The sequence below is a fragment of the Felis catus genome, chromosome B1 (genome assembly GCF_018350175.1).
Source record: "Felis catus isolate Fca126 chromosome B1, F.catus_Fca126_mat1.0, whole genome shotgun sequence".
In the NCBI taxonomy this organism is placed as follows: domain Eukaryota; kingdom Metazoa; phylum Chordata; class Mammalia; order Carnivora; family Felidae; genus Felis; species Felis catus.
Genome location: NC_058371.1, coordinates 157,776,659 through 157,789,701, shown reverse-complemented (window position 1 = coordinate 157,789,701; position 13,043 = coordinate 157,776,659). Strand labels below are relative to the sequence as shown.

Here is a 13,043-nt window from a genome sequence, read left to right as displayed (position 1 = left end):
GAAGGGAGAGGATATTGTCAGTTCAAAGGGCAGGAAGGCTATAGTTTTATCAAATTTTTTTTCTAAGCCATAAGAAACTAAATGTGAATCCTAGAATAGAATTCATCTGAATTGTTAGTTCTTGGAATCACTGCTTCTTTCCCTACTGTATTGAAAGGCAGGGCAAAGAGGATCAGCCAATTGACAAGCTCGTTTACCAAGAAAAGGTAGTTTGCTTTCTTTGTTTCTTCCATTCAAAGTACTGGGAGGGTGTCCTCTTTCCTGCTCCTCACCAATCCCTCCTTGCCAAACCTGTGGAGACCAGAATCAGACTCTTCATCATTTCATACCATTGTCCCATTGTCTTTTTGGTTTTTCTGGTGTGTGTGTGTGTGTGTGTGTGTGTGTGTGTGTGTGTGTGTGTGTGTATTTAAAGAGAACATTTTTAGCTACTATAAAAGATAAACTGAGGTATAGTAAAATTTTCAAGACTTTATTTGGGCAAAATCAATTCCAATCAGGACAGTGGCAAACTGGAAGTAGTTAAGAGTGCTCCCTTGACAGGAGCTTAGGGAGAGACATTTATAAAGAAAAGGCAGAAGCAGGGCAAGGGGATTATTGATTAGCTATTGCTTAAAGTCTAGTTGTCTGTTTGTGATTGGCTGTCTTTAGTTTTGAGGTATTTACAGGCTTAAATTTTGGTTTGCTTACAAAGGCTATCAAGACATTTGCACCATCTCAGTCTGATGAACTCTGTGTTTAATTAATTTAACACCAATTTAACTAATCTAACACGAAGAGAGTAGATGTCGACGGGAATGCTTTCCTGGCTGTGTGTGAGTGGCAGTGGTGGGTTGGGGGCTGTGAGAAGGTAAGGAGCACTCTCAGCTGGCAGCCTGCTTGTAAAAAGTTGCAACACAAGGGTTGGTTTGTTGTTTTTGTTGTGCAGGGTTTTGTTTTTGTTTTTGTTTTTTAATTATTAAAACTTTTTTTTAGAACAGTTTAAGGTTCACAGCAAAATTTAGGGGCAGGTGCTGAAATTTTCCATATGCTCCCAGCCCTCAACACACGCATACCTTCCTCCATTATCCACACTGCCCACCAGAGTGGCACATTTGTTACAGCTAATGAACCTATACTGATACATCATAATCACCTAAAGTCCATAGTTTAAATGAGGGTTCACTCTTGGTGTTGTACATTCTGTGGGTTTGGAATCAAAAATTGTTTTATGCCTCAAACATAGACCCATTTTTACTCTATGTTCTATGTTTCTTTGGTAGTGTTAAACTGCTAAAACCTCAGTGCACCTCTCATCTAGTTGATTCTAACTCAGCAACATATGCTAATGGTCATACCCAAGCTCTTTTCTAGAATATTTCTCATTTTATTTTTTTTTAAAGATTTATATCCATTTGAATACAATTCTCTCTCCTTTGCTCTCCCTCACTTTTTCTCACTCTCAATTATACTTTATTTATAGATACTTTCATCTCCCAGGCTTCCATGGGAAATCCACTCATGCAGTACATTTTCTCTGTGCAGATACATGTTTCCATTTGTGAAGATACTCTGGGAATCAATTCTATCTCATTAGAGACTTTAAACAGTGAATGGATGTACACAGTCTTGACTTGATCCTTGTAATGAAACTGAGTTTTAATCAGCCTTTGTTTCCCATAGTAATTATTTATACTTTCATTGAGATATAATTGACAATAGATTACACATACTTAAAATGTATAGTTTGTTAGGTTTTTACATGTGTATACGCCTGCAAAAGCATCACCACGGTCAAGATAATGTCCATATTCATCACCTGCAACCATTTATTCAGGCTTTTTTGTATGTATCCTCCCTTCTATTACTAATCCCCAAGCAACAACTGATCTAATTTTTGTGACTATAGTAAATATTGTCTATTACTTTACATAAATCAAATTTTGTTCATTATACTTAGCATAATTATATATTCTATTGCTGAGTAGTATTCAATTTTATGGATGTGTAAAAATGTTTTTATTCATTTAGGGACACCTGGGTGGTTCAGCTGGTTGGGCGTCTGACTCTTGATTTCAGTTCAGGTCGTGATCTCACAGTTGGTCATGGAATCAAGCCCTGCATCAGTCTCCTTACTGGTGTGTGGAGCCTCTCTCCCTTTCTCTCTCTGTCCCTTCCCAGCCCCCTCTCTCAAAATTAAGAAATAAACATTTAGACATTTTTTAAAATGTTTCTATCAATTTTTCTATTTGTTTTTAAGTTTTTATTTATTTTGAGAGAGAACATGAGCAGGGAGGGGCAGAGAAGGAGGGAGAGAGAGAATCCCAAGCAGGCTCCACACTGTCATTGCGGAGCCCCATGTGAGGCTTGAACTCACAAACCATGAGATCATGACCTGAGCTGAAACCAAGAGTCAGTTTAACCAACTGAGCCACTGAGGTACCCCCTTAATTTTTCTACTGACAGACATTTGAGTTGTTTCTAGTTTTTGTCTATCACTTATAAAACTGCTTTGCATATTCATTCAAAAATATCTTTCTTTTCTGTTCTGTTCTGTACATTTTACTATTTGTGGTTGAATAGCAGTTTCTTCTTCCAACATCTATAGGGCTCTGAATTTAAGGGTTTTATCTGTTTTCATTCATTACTGCCAGTCATTCCTGGGTTCATCTCTCTTAATACCTTGCCAAATGTAGACAATAACAGTAAACATACATTATTAACATTTTGTATTTCAAACTGTAGCCCAGTGTTATTAGTTTATTAAATAACCTGAGTCCCAAATGGTAAAAAACAAGTTTTGCTAAAAGTTTTATTACTGTAAAATGTGAATCTGTATGATGGTGTGGGTCGAAGTTTTAGAGAAGTGCTTAGAAGTCCTCTTTTAAAAAAATGGCACCAAATTGTAAACACAAAATTAGGTATAAAATTGAATATTTATAGCGAGAAGATAAATCACAAAATAATTACAAATAAAAAATATAATAAATACCAGAAGCATCACAAATTTTTAAAAACTTATTTATGATATACCTATAATTTTTCTGCCTTTTGACTTTTATTGCATTTTTAAAAATGTTTGTTTATTTTTGAGAGAGAGAGAGACAGAGCATGAGCATGGAAGGGGCAGAGAGAGAGGCAGACTCAGACGCTGAAGCAGGCTCCAGGCTCTGAGCTGTCAGCACAGAGTCCAACGTGGGGCTCAAACTCACAAACCACTAGATCATGACCTGAGCAGAAGTCAGATGCTTAACTGACTAAGCCACCCAGGTGCCCCTCTCTTAATGCATCCTAATATTACATTGAATTTTTATAATATTATTTTCCCTCATAGAATAGAAGAGTAAATCTATCTTTCCTTTACCACGGTAGATTCTTTTCTAAATTCTTGACAATTTGGGTACATAGAACATAAGACTTCATGCATAGAAATACTCACTGTTAGTAGTAATAGTACATCTTTTTGCCCTTCAAAATAAGGGAATTCTGATACATTCTATAATTCCACTTAAAAATGCATTGTGTGTTTATTGTTATATATATCACGTTATTCCATGATACATTCAGGAGAGAACTTCAGTTTTGACTAGGCTTCTTTAAAAAAAATCTTTTGCTTACAATTTTATAATTGGAAAACTGGAAAAAATATTCCATATACTAGTTTCTAACTCCATATGTACCAATCGTATTACTCCTCCACAACTCATATTCTTCCAGTGACAGATGCTATAGGACACATTGCTATTGCATAATACCAGGTGAATTGGCACAGAGAGCGGCAGGAATATTCTGGAAAGCATTTCTCCACTGGCATGACCAACAAAACTTAGTTATAAATTTTGTTACATTCTTCTATTCTCTTTTTCTCAAACTAAATGTATCTCCAACTCAGTTTTCCCTTAGACAAATACCAGAAATGATTGTGGTAAAACTAATTTCACTCAACATGAAGAATGTGATGGAGAAGTAGTTAGAGTAAAAAGAGACAGTGGTCTTAATAAAGTGAGTTTATAGTACCAAAGTTAGAACATTTTGCAAAGATGTCTGCTTGTAAAATCCATGTGAACACATTAGTAGGTTCCCTTCTATGGCTTTGGGATGGACTTATGTAGGTAGGGGGAACTGAAGTCTGTTTCATTAACTTCATATTTAACCTGTGCCTGATTCCCACCTTTCCAGCCTTTGCTAACATTTACCTTGTCACCTGCCTCACAACACCTAATCTACTGCTACACATTTTAGGCTTTTATATATCTCAGAATTTCAGATGTATGAACCAATCTCCCTAACAATCAGGATATACTAGGTTATGCTGTGGAATTAGATACATTCAAAATTTCAGTGGTTTAAAATAAACAAACCGAGTTTGTTTTGGGGGGGTTGATAGCACTAAGATGTTTATTCATTTCCCCTTTTGTTTACTCAGGGACACAGTTGATGAAACTCCATCTGACATGTGTTCCCATAATCATCTGAGCAGAGGAAAGAGAACTCAGGAGTTCATCACAGTGGGAATTAAAAGTTACAGTTTGCAAGTAACGTGACATTTCCCTCTCTTACCTCAATAGCTAATGGAACAAACACCCAAACTTATGGGATTCAGCAGGTGCAGTCTTCCATATATCTAGAAAGAGTGGAAAGCTGGTTGTAAGTGAGTAGCACAAAAGACTCCCACATAGTATAACAGGAATGTGAAACTTAAGAGATCAAAAATTGATCTCCTAGGCTACTCTGGATATCTCCTGCTAATTGTGCTGTTGTTTCAACATAACGTATTGTCCCGTATTTTATCATTGAAGTAAGCACGTGAAAAGAACCAAAACTGAAATGTTTCAAATTTTCTATTTATTAACTTCATTATTGTTTATGAAACTTCTTGCAACTTATGATATAGTAAAAATCAATAGCAGTCTTAACTGAAATATGATATAAACTCAGATATAATGAAGAAAGGCATATAGGAGATTTTTTTTTCCATGATGGTACAGATGATGTATTATTTCCCTCATCAGAGAATTGGTTAATAGCAGATATTGGACTTCCCCGGTATTTCAAATCCCAACTCTTTCCATGCTTTTTAGTCTTTCCTCCTAGAAACTTGACCAAATAAGCAATAGTAATTCAGCCAAAAGTCCCCTTTTAGCTTGCAGTACCTTATTTCTTAAATTGAAATAATTCTGTGTTGTGTATCCATTAGAATAATTTCTATCTCTCTGATATCTTTTACTTTTTTGTTTGGTCATTTTAATAAGACACTTGATTTTACTTAGTTAATTTGTTTAGGCTTTAAAATATGGTCTGATCTGGGAATACAGAAAGGAATGAAGCACAGCTCCTGCCATCAAGTATCTCACAAATAGAACCAAGACAAGAAAGTAACAGAGAAGAAAGAGAAGGGATTTCAGGCAGAGAAAATCAATGTATAATAGCATGAGAGTCTGAGACTACATTAGCGCAGGTCTATTATTGCCAGTACACTGCATTTCAGTCAAATTGGAATGTGGGGTGTATATGCCTCGTTGTAGAGATGGGTCACACAGCAGGATGAGGGAACTGGTGAGAGACAGAAGAGAAAAAAGTGAGCAGTGGCCAGATCATGAATGACTTTTCTGGTCCCAAGGAAGTAATTAAGTTTATCTTGTGTATGATGGGAACCATTGAAAGGAATACCATATTGGATTATCTCTCTCTTGTTCTAGAGTGCCTTAATTTTATTTTCTATTTTTATACTCAGTAAATGACTCAACCATTTTGATGATCTTTGTATAAATACCATCTTCCTGTAATGATCTTCCTTTCTCTGTTTAACCCTATGATTCACGGTCTTTTTTTTTTCTTTATAATTTTTTTGGAATTATTTTCCTGTGATATAGAGTTTCATATTTTCCCCTTATGATTATTTTATATTAACATACTTTTACTTTCATTTTTTACAATTATAATTCATAAACAACAATTTTGTACTTTGTTTTTAGACAGATTAATATGGTAGTAATGTAGTAACTATACCATATTAACAACATTATATAGACATTGTGTAAAATAGAACCTTAATAAGTGTTTAATGCAGAAGTTAGCTTGTAATTCTTAGAAGAAAAATTACATCAGCAAACATGTTAATATTAATGACATTCAAACAGAGTGACTACTATGTGCGACATAGGCAGCTGGGCTTACATTTTAAGAAAACATAAGACATTTCTAATTTCAAGGCACGTTAAAAAACACATCTTTATTATGGCATATCAGTGAAAAAATTTTAAATTGTTTTGTTTTTATTTGTAATAACTATTTTTACTTTACATTCTGTTTCTTTTTTGTGGCTTATTTTCTTATTATAGAAACATGAAGGATTATCATAAAACAAAAAACACAATTCTACTTAGCCATGCTAGCATTCAGGCTCACCATAGATGCTGTAATAACTATGAACATTTGCCAAAGTTAATAGTGATTCTGTTCACCTTGCCTATGTGCACAGAAAAAAAATTAAATTTTGTATGACCATCTGTTATCCCTTTTCTTAATATAAGTGGTCTCAGATTTTTTTTTTTTTCCTGGAGGACACGTAGTTTGTGAAGGGGCAACTATTTTACATATCAGCATGGATGGTCTTTTAAGGACTCATTAAAATGTGTCCTTGAGAGATACTTGATTTTTTGCTTCTTTATGTTGTTATTTTTCCACATTAATCTAATGCTTTTTTCAAGTATACATTTCATAATGCAGCTTGAGAGTACGTAGGTGATTCCAAATTGATCATTCTCCATCTTCATAAGCTACTCTATGAACTGAACATCCTATTAAACTCTCAGATTTTGACCTGAGATTATCTGTACACTAAGCATGATTTTAGCCTATGTGAGTGTCATAAAGTGAATGAAGAATCTTGTTCTCTAGCAATTGTAACATCAAAACTTCATTTTGGTAATCCCAAGACTTTGACTTTTCCTGCCCTGACCAAATCTCCTCTTAAATTTATTAATTATTATTTCAGAATGACTGCTTCACTAACCAGTGGTAGATCCATAGGTAACTACCCCATGCTTAACCCTGAGGAGTTAATAAATATCCATGTTTTAACTGCTGTAATATTTACAAGTAAACAGTTAAGTAATCATAACTCATCATGAGATGTGTGAGATAAAAAAGAAGCTTCTAGAATCTTTGAGGCAAAATTTGTAAAATATCTAAATATTTCATAAAAATTATAAAGCTATTTATCAATTAAAGCTGAGGGGATAGAAGTAAAGAATAAAATTGCTAAATATTCTATTGTGACATTTATATTCTTTTCATTAGAATTTTGTAAGAGACATAAACACAAAATCACACCATTTTAAGAAGAACACAAAGACCTGGAGTTTTCTGGACACAGCTTTTCACATAACTATTTTAGTTATTGAATAAACACACAATACTGTCTATATATCAGGCAGCATTCTAAGTACTTTACAAATTGAAACTCATTAATTCCTACTAAGCTATGGATGAACTACTATGTACTTTATAGCTTTCATGTGAAGTAGCTACGTGTTAAAAAAAATGTTTTTAAGGTTTATTTTGAGAGAGGGAGGGAGAGAGAGAGCAAGTGAGAGTGAGAGACATAGAATACAAAGGAGGATCTAGGATCTGAGCTGTCAGCACAGAGCCTAACACGGGGCTTGAACTCACAAACCACAAGGTCATGACCTGAGCCAAGTCAGTCACTTAAACAACAGAGCCACGCAGGTGCCCTGAAGTAGCTACATGTTTAGAAAGAACTTGTTGGTATTGACAGAGGGATTGTAGAAATAATGGGGTTCCTCATGATCAGTGGGTGATTTTTAGTGGTCCAGTGGGAGAAGGTAAGAGCAGAGAATATTTTAATGATCATTTTGTCTTCCAGAACTGAGAACTCATTTCTCCTGCAGAAGTCTTGTGGGAAAAAGTAAATTAAAAAATATATGCTTTAAAAAGTATTATTTTATAAGAGAGTTGATTGGGTCACAATGTATTTTCATATATATTATTTCATTTGATTCATTTGATATGGGGATACTGTGAGATGACATTTTCTAACATTTACTGATGTATAAGCCAGACACTTTATTGAATCCTTACAACTTTTGATCATACCCAAGTAATAGAAGAGAAATCTGAGGCTCGTATATTAAGCACTAGCAAGTGACGATACTTATAAGCCTCGTTAAACATAAATAAATAAAAGATGCTCAGGAAATAAAGCAAATAAAGGGCCGAATCAACTTTTGCCAAAATCTATGTTCTTAATCACATTGTTATTGTTATTGTTTAATCATTATTTTCATAGCCCCAAGATGAAAAAACAAATAAGAGTTATGTCTTTGCCACAATTGCATGGATAGTCACTGGAATTCAAGCCAACAGTAAAGGCAGTGTGACATAACAAAATGATATGCCATAAAGAAATAACCTTCCACGAAAATGCAGTTAGAAGTAATAAACAAATTTAGCAAATTTGCAGAATACCAAATCAACACAGAAATCAGTTGCAGTGTTGCATGTTAGCAATGAACAATCTGAATAAAAATTAAGAAACCAATTCCATTTATAATAGCATCACAGAATAAAATATTTAGGAATAAACTTAACAAAGGAGGTAAAAGACTTGTACACTGGAAAATACCAAGGGTTGCTGAAATAAGTTAAAGACAAATATAAGTGGAAAGTTTATTTCCTGTGTTCACTGACTGGGAGACGTAATATTGTTATGATGTCAACACACCCAAAGCAATCTGCAGATTCAGTGTAATCCATATAAAAATCCTGGTGGTGTTTTTTGCAAAAATATTTACAAAATTTTTTAAATTCACATGGAATCTTTTCAACTTTTTAAATGTATTTATGTTTGAGAGAGAGAGAGGAGAGAGAGACACAGAATCTGAAACAGACTCCAGGTTCTGAGCTGTCAGCATAGAGCCCGATGTGAGGTTTGAACTCATGAGCTGTGAGATCATGACCTGAGGTGAAGTCAGGCATTTAACTGACTGAGCCACCCAGGCACCCTGTTTAAATTCACATGGAATCTTAAGGGACTGTTAATAGCTAAAAACAACCCTGAAAACAACAAAGTTGGAGGTATCACCCTTTCTGATTCCGAACTTAATTACAAGGTAAACAAAACAGGGTAGTACTGGCATAAAAACAGGAACAAAAACAGATGAAATAGAGATCCCAGAAATAAACTCTCTCATATATGGTCATATGATTTCTACAAGTTGCCAAGACTATTAAATAGGGGAAAAGATAGTTCTTTCAGCAACTGGTTCTGACAAAACTGGATTATCTACATGCAAATGAATGAATTTGGATCTGTACTTCATACCATATGCAAAAATTAACTCAAGATACATCAAAGACATAAGAGCTAAAACTGTAAGCTTCTTAAAAGAAAATAAAGACAGCTTCATGCTCTTGGATTTTTTTTTTTTTTTGGCTTATGAAAATTTATTGCTGTCATGTTTTCACCATCAAAACTTATTATATTGGTCTTTCTTTCTTTCCTCTGTAGAAGTACAAAAGAGAGATATTGGCCACTTTGAGTCACCAGCATCATGACTTTTGTGACCAAATCCAGCAACCAGAATTTCATCATTTTACTCAATAAAATCCAATCACATTTGGGTACAAAGGCTGTGATTTCTTCTGCCATTCTTGATCAGCAGGACCCTGACACATTTTCTGATGCCAGAATTTGGACTTTTAGCTTCAACCCCTACTTTTTCCAGTACAATTCCCTTTGCATGGCAACCACCTCCAAAAGGGTTGGCCTTCAGGGCTGTGCCCAAATTGACTTTCTTGTACTGTTTATCATGCCACTTCTGATCTCATCTCCAGGATGGAGCTATCCTGGCAGCACAAAGGCTGTGACACTTGCCCATACTTCCCGTGCCATGGGCCTGAGCAAAAGAGAGAAACAGCACAGGAAGGCTATGCTCTTGGATTTGTTAGTGATTTCTTGGGTATGATATCGAAAGCATGAGCAACAAAAGAAAAATTAGATAAATTGGATTATATCAAAATTAAAAATGTTTGTATATCAAAGGGTTTTGTCAAGAGATTAAAAGGACCAATGGAATCATGAGGGAAATGCAATTCAAACCAAAATGAGACACCAGTTCGTACCTCTTAGAACGGCTATAACAAAACAAAACAACAAAAAAGCAAAGCGCTGATGAATATGTGAAGAAACTGAAACACCTGCACAGTGCTAGCGGGAATGTAATATGGGATAGCCTCTGTAAAAAACTCTATGGCGTTTCCTCAAAAAATTACCATAGGATCCAGGAATTCCATTTCTGGGTATATGCATAAAAGAACTGAAAGCAGTGATTGAACAGTTATGTGCACACCCATGTTCATAGCACTTTTATTCATGATAGCCAAAATGTGGAAGCAACCCAAGTGTGCAAGTCAATAAATGAATGGATAAACACAATGTGACACATATTTACCATGGAATACTATTCAGCTTTAAAAGGGAAGGAAATTCTGAAATTTACTGCAACTTGGATAAACCTTGAAGACATTATGCTGAGTGAAATAGGCCAGTAACAAAAAGACAAATATTGTATGATTGCACTTACACTAAGTTTTTAAAGTAGTCAAATTTATAGAAACGGGGATGCAGTTGTGTTTGTCAGGGTCCATGGAGAGGGATAATGGGTAATTATTGTTTACTGGATATAGTTTCACTTTGGGAAGGTAGAAAAACTGTTTTAGAGATGGATAGAGGTGCTGGTTGCACAACAGTGTGAATGTACTTGATGCCACTGAACTATAAACTCAAAAATGGTTAACACTGAATTTTTTATCATGGATATTTTATCACAATTATTATTATCATTTTTTAAAAAAATTTTAACATTTATTTATTTTTGAGAGAGGGAGAGATAGACCATGAACAGGGGAGGGTCAGAGAGAGAGGGAGACACAGAATCTGAAACAGGCTCCAGGCTCTGAGCTGCCAGCACAGAGCCCAACATGGGGCTCGAACTCATGGACCACGAGATCATGACCTGAGCCGAAGTCGGACGCTCAACCGACCGAGCCACCCAGGCGCCCCTATTATTATCATTTTAAATGGGAACATTGGCTAAACAGGAAACTTAAAATCCAACTGAATTCTTAATTAAAAGCTGTGACTTTGAGCAGCTGGTCAAAATCTTCTCATTTTCAGTTTCTCCGAAAAGGAAAATGTAGGTGATCTATATTCTCCAAGGTTATTGGGAGGCTTTATCATAATAATGTATGTAAAAATGTCTGACTCAAGATAGACATGCAGTGATAGCTTCAATGTTCATCACACATCTGTGTGCTAAACATCAGTGTTTAGAAGCACTTGGGTGGCTCAGTCAGTTGAGCGTCCGACTTTGGCTAAGGTCATGATCTCATGGCCCATGAGTTTGAGCCCTACATCAGGTTCTGTGCTGACAGCTTAGAGCCTGGAGCCTGCTTTGGATTCTGTGTCTCCCTCTCTCTTTGCCTCTCCCCTGCTCATGCTCTCTCTGTCTCTCAAAAATAGACGAAAATGTTAAAAAAAAATTTAAATATCAGTGTTTAGATGGGAGGTTATCCGCAAGGAAAGCTCCATTTGAGGATTTGAATAATAAGTAGATATTAATCACACAAGCATCTTGTAATGATTAAACTATTAAACAAGCATTTGTAATACAACAATGTCTTGAGAGACAAAATAAGCCCTGCTTTTAATGACATATTTATCTTGTTCTTTTTTTAAGCATCTTAAGACTGCTTCTAACACGTGTTATTCATAAGTCATATAATGCAAATGTTCAAAAGCTGGAGTTTTAGTAGAAATTGTATCTCTTGCTCAGCTATTGCTGTTGATACATAAAAGACAGTAAGCAAAAGCAAAAAAAGGTCAAATTTGTAGGCTACCAATCTTGGGAATCTTGGCATATCCTGGATAAAAGGAGTCTTTTAGGGCCCTGAGGTCATGGCTAAATGGCATCTAATGACTAACACTGGACTAAGACTTTTTTCCAAGGGGCAAGAATTCCTTATTTTGAAAGAATTTAGAGAGATATCACAGTATACTGGTTAAAAAGCCTGGATTCTGCAATGAAATGTCCTGGGGACTAATTGTTACTCTATCTTCCCAGTTATATGCCTTTGAGTATGTTACTTCACTTTCTAGGTCTCAGTGTGATGATAAACAGAGCTGGTTCATAGATATGAGACACAACAGTAAAGCATTTAACAAGGGTCATGACACTTAGTAAGTCTCCCATAACTTTTTTATTATGATGATGATAATTACCATGATTCATAAGATCTTATTATCTCAGAACATGGCTAGACACAGCCCACTTAATTAGAGTGGAATAAAGCAAACTGATCATTACTGGGCTTGAATCTATGCTGTTGAAACCAAGATATTCTGACACAGAGAAGCATCTGGATCCAATGGAGATTCTTGATAGATGTTTAATCCAGCTGGTATATCATTAATTATCAGTAGGTTATGGGACTAGACAACAGGCAAATAATCAAGCAGTTTGAAGAGAACAGTATTGGCTGAAGGTGATATTGCAAAAACATTAAGGGGCAGATGGAAAATCATAAGGACTGTAAAATCAAGTTTTTAGAAAGCCAGGCAGGCAGGCAGGCAGACAACATTAGAATACTATAAGTAACAGAAGCCCTGACACTAATGTGGGATTCAATCAAAGAACTTCAGTTCTTAGTAAAAACTGGAAAAATTAAACGCCTTTGTTTTAGTTCGAGTTCCCTCAGGATTAGACTGAGAGAGAAGAAATCACAAATAGTATTTGGAAGAGGTAGTAAACACCAGCAGAAAAGTACCAGTAGAAAAGTCAGGTAAGCATTTGACTCTTGGTTTCTGCTCAGGTTATGATCTTGTGGTTTCGTGGGTTCGGGCCCCTGTCAGATTCTGTGCTAGCAGTGTGTAGCCTGCTTGGGATTCTCACTCTCCCCATCTCTCTGCCCCTCCCACACTTGTGCTGTATCTCTCTCTCTCAAAATAAATAAATAAACAAACAAAATTTAAAAAAAAGTAC

At 35.5% G+C, this 13,043-nt stretch overlaps 1 pseudogene; it reads right to left on the bottom strand.

Annotated features, from left to right (window-relative positions):
- Positions 1-9,480: 9,480 nt before the first annotated feature.
- On the bottom strand, positions 9,481-9,881 carry LOC101085972 (annotated as a pseudogene).
- Positions 9,882-13,043: the final 3,162 nt, after the last annotated feature.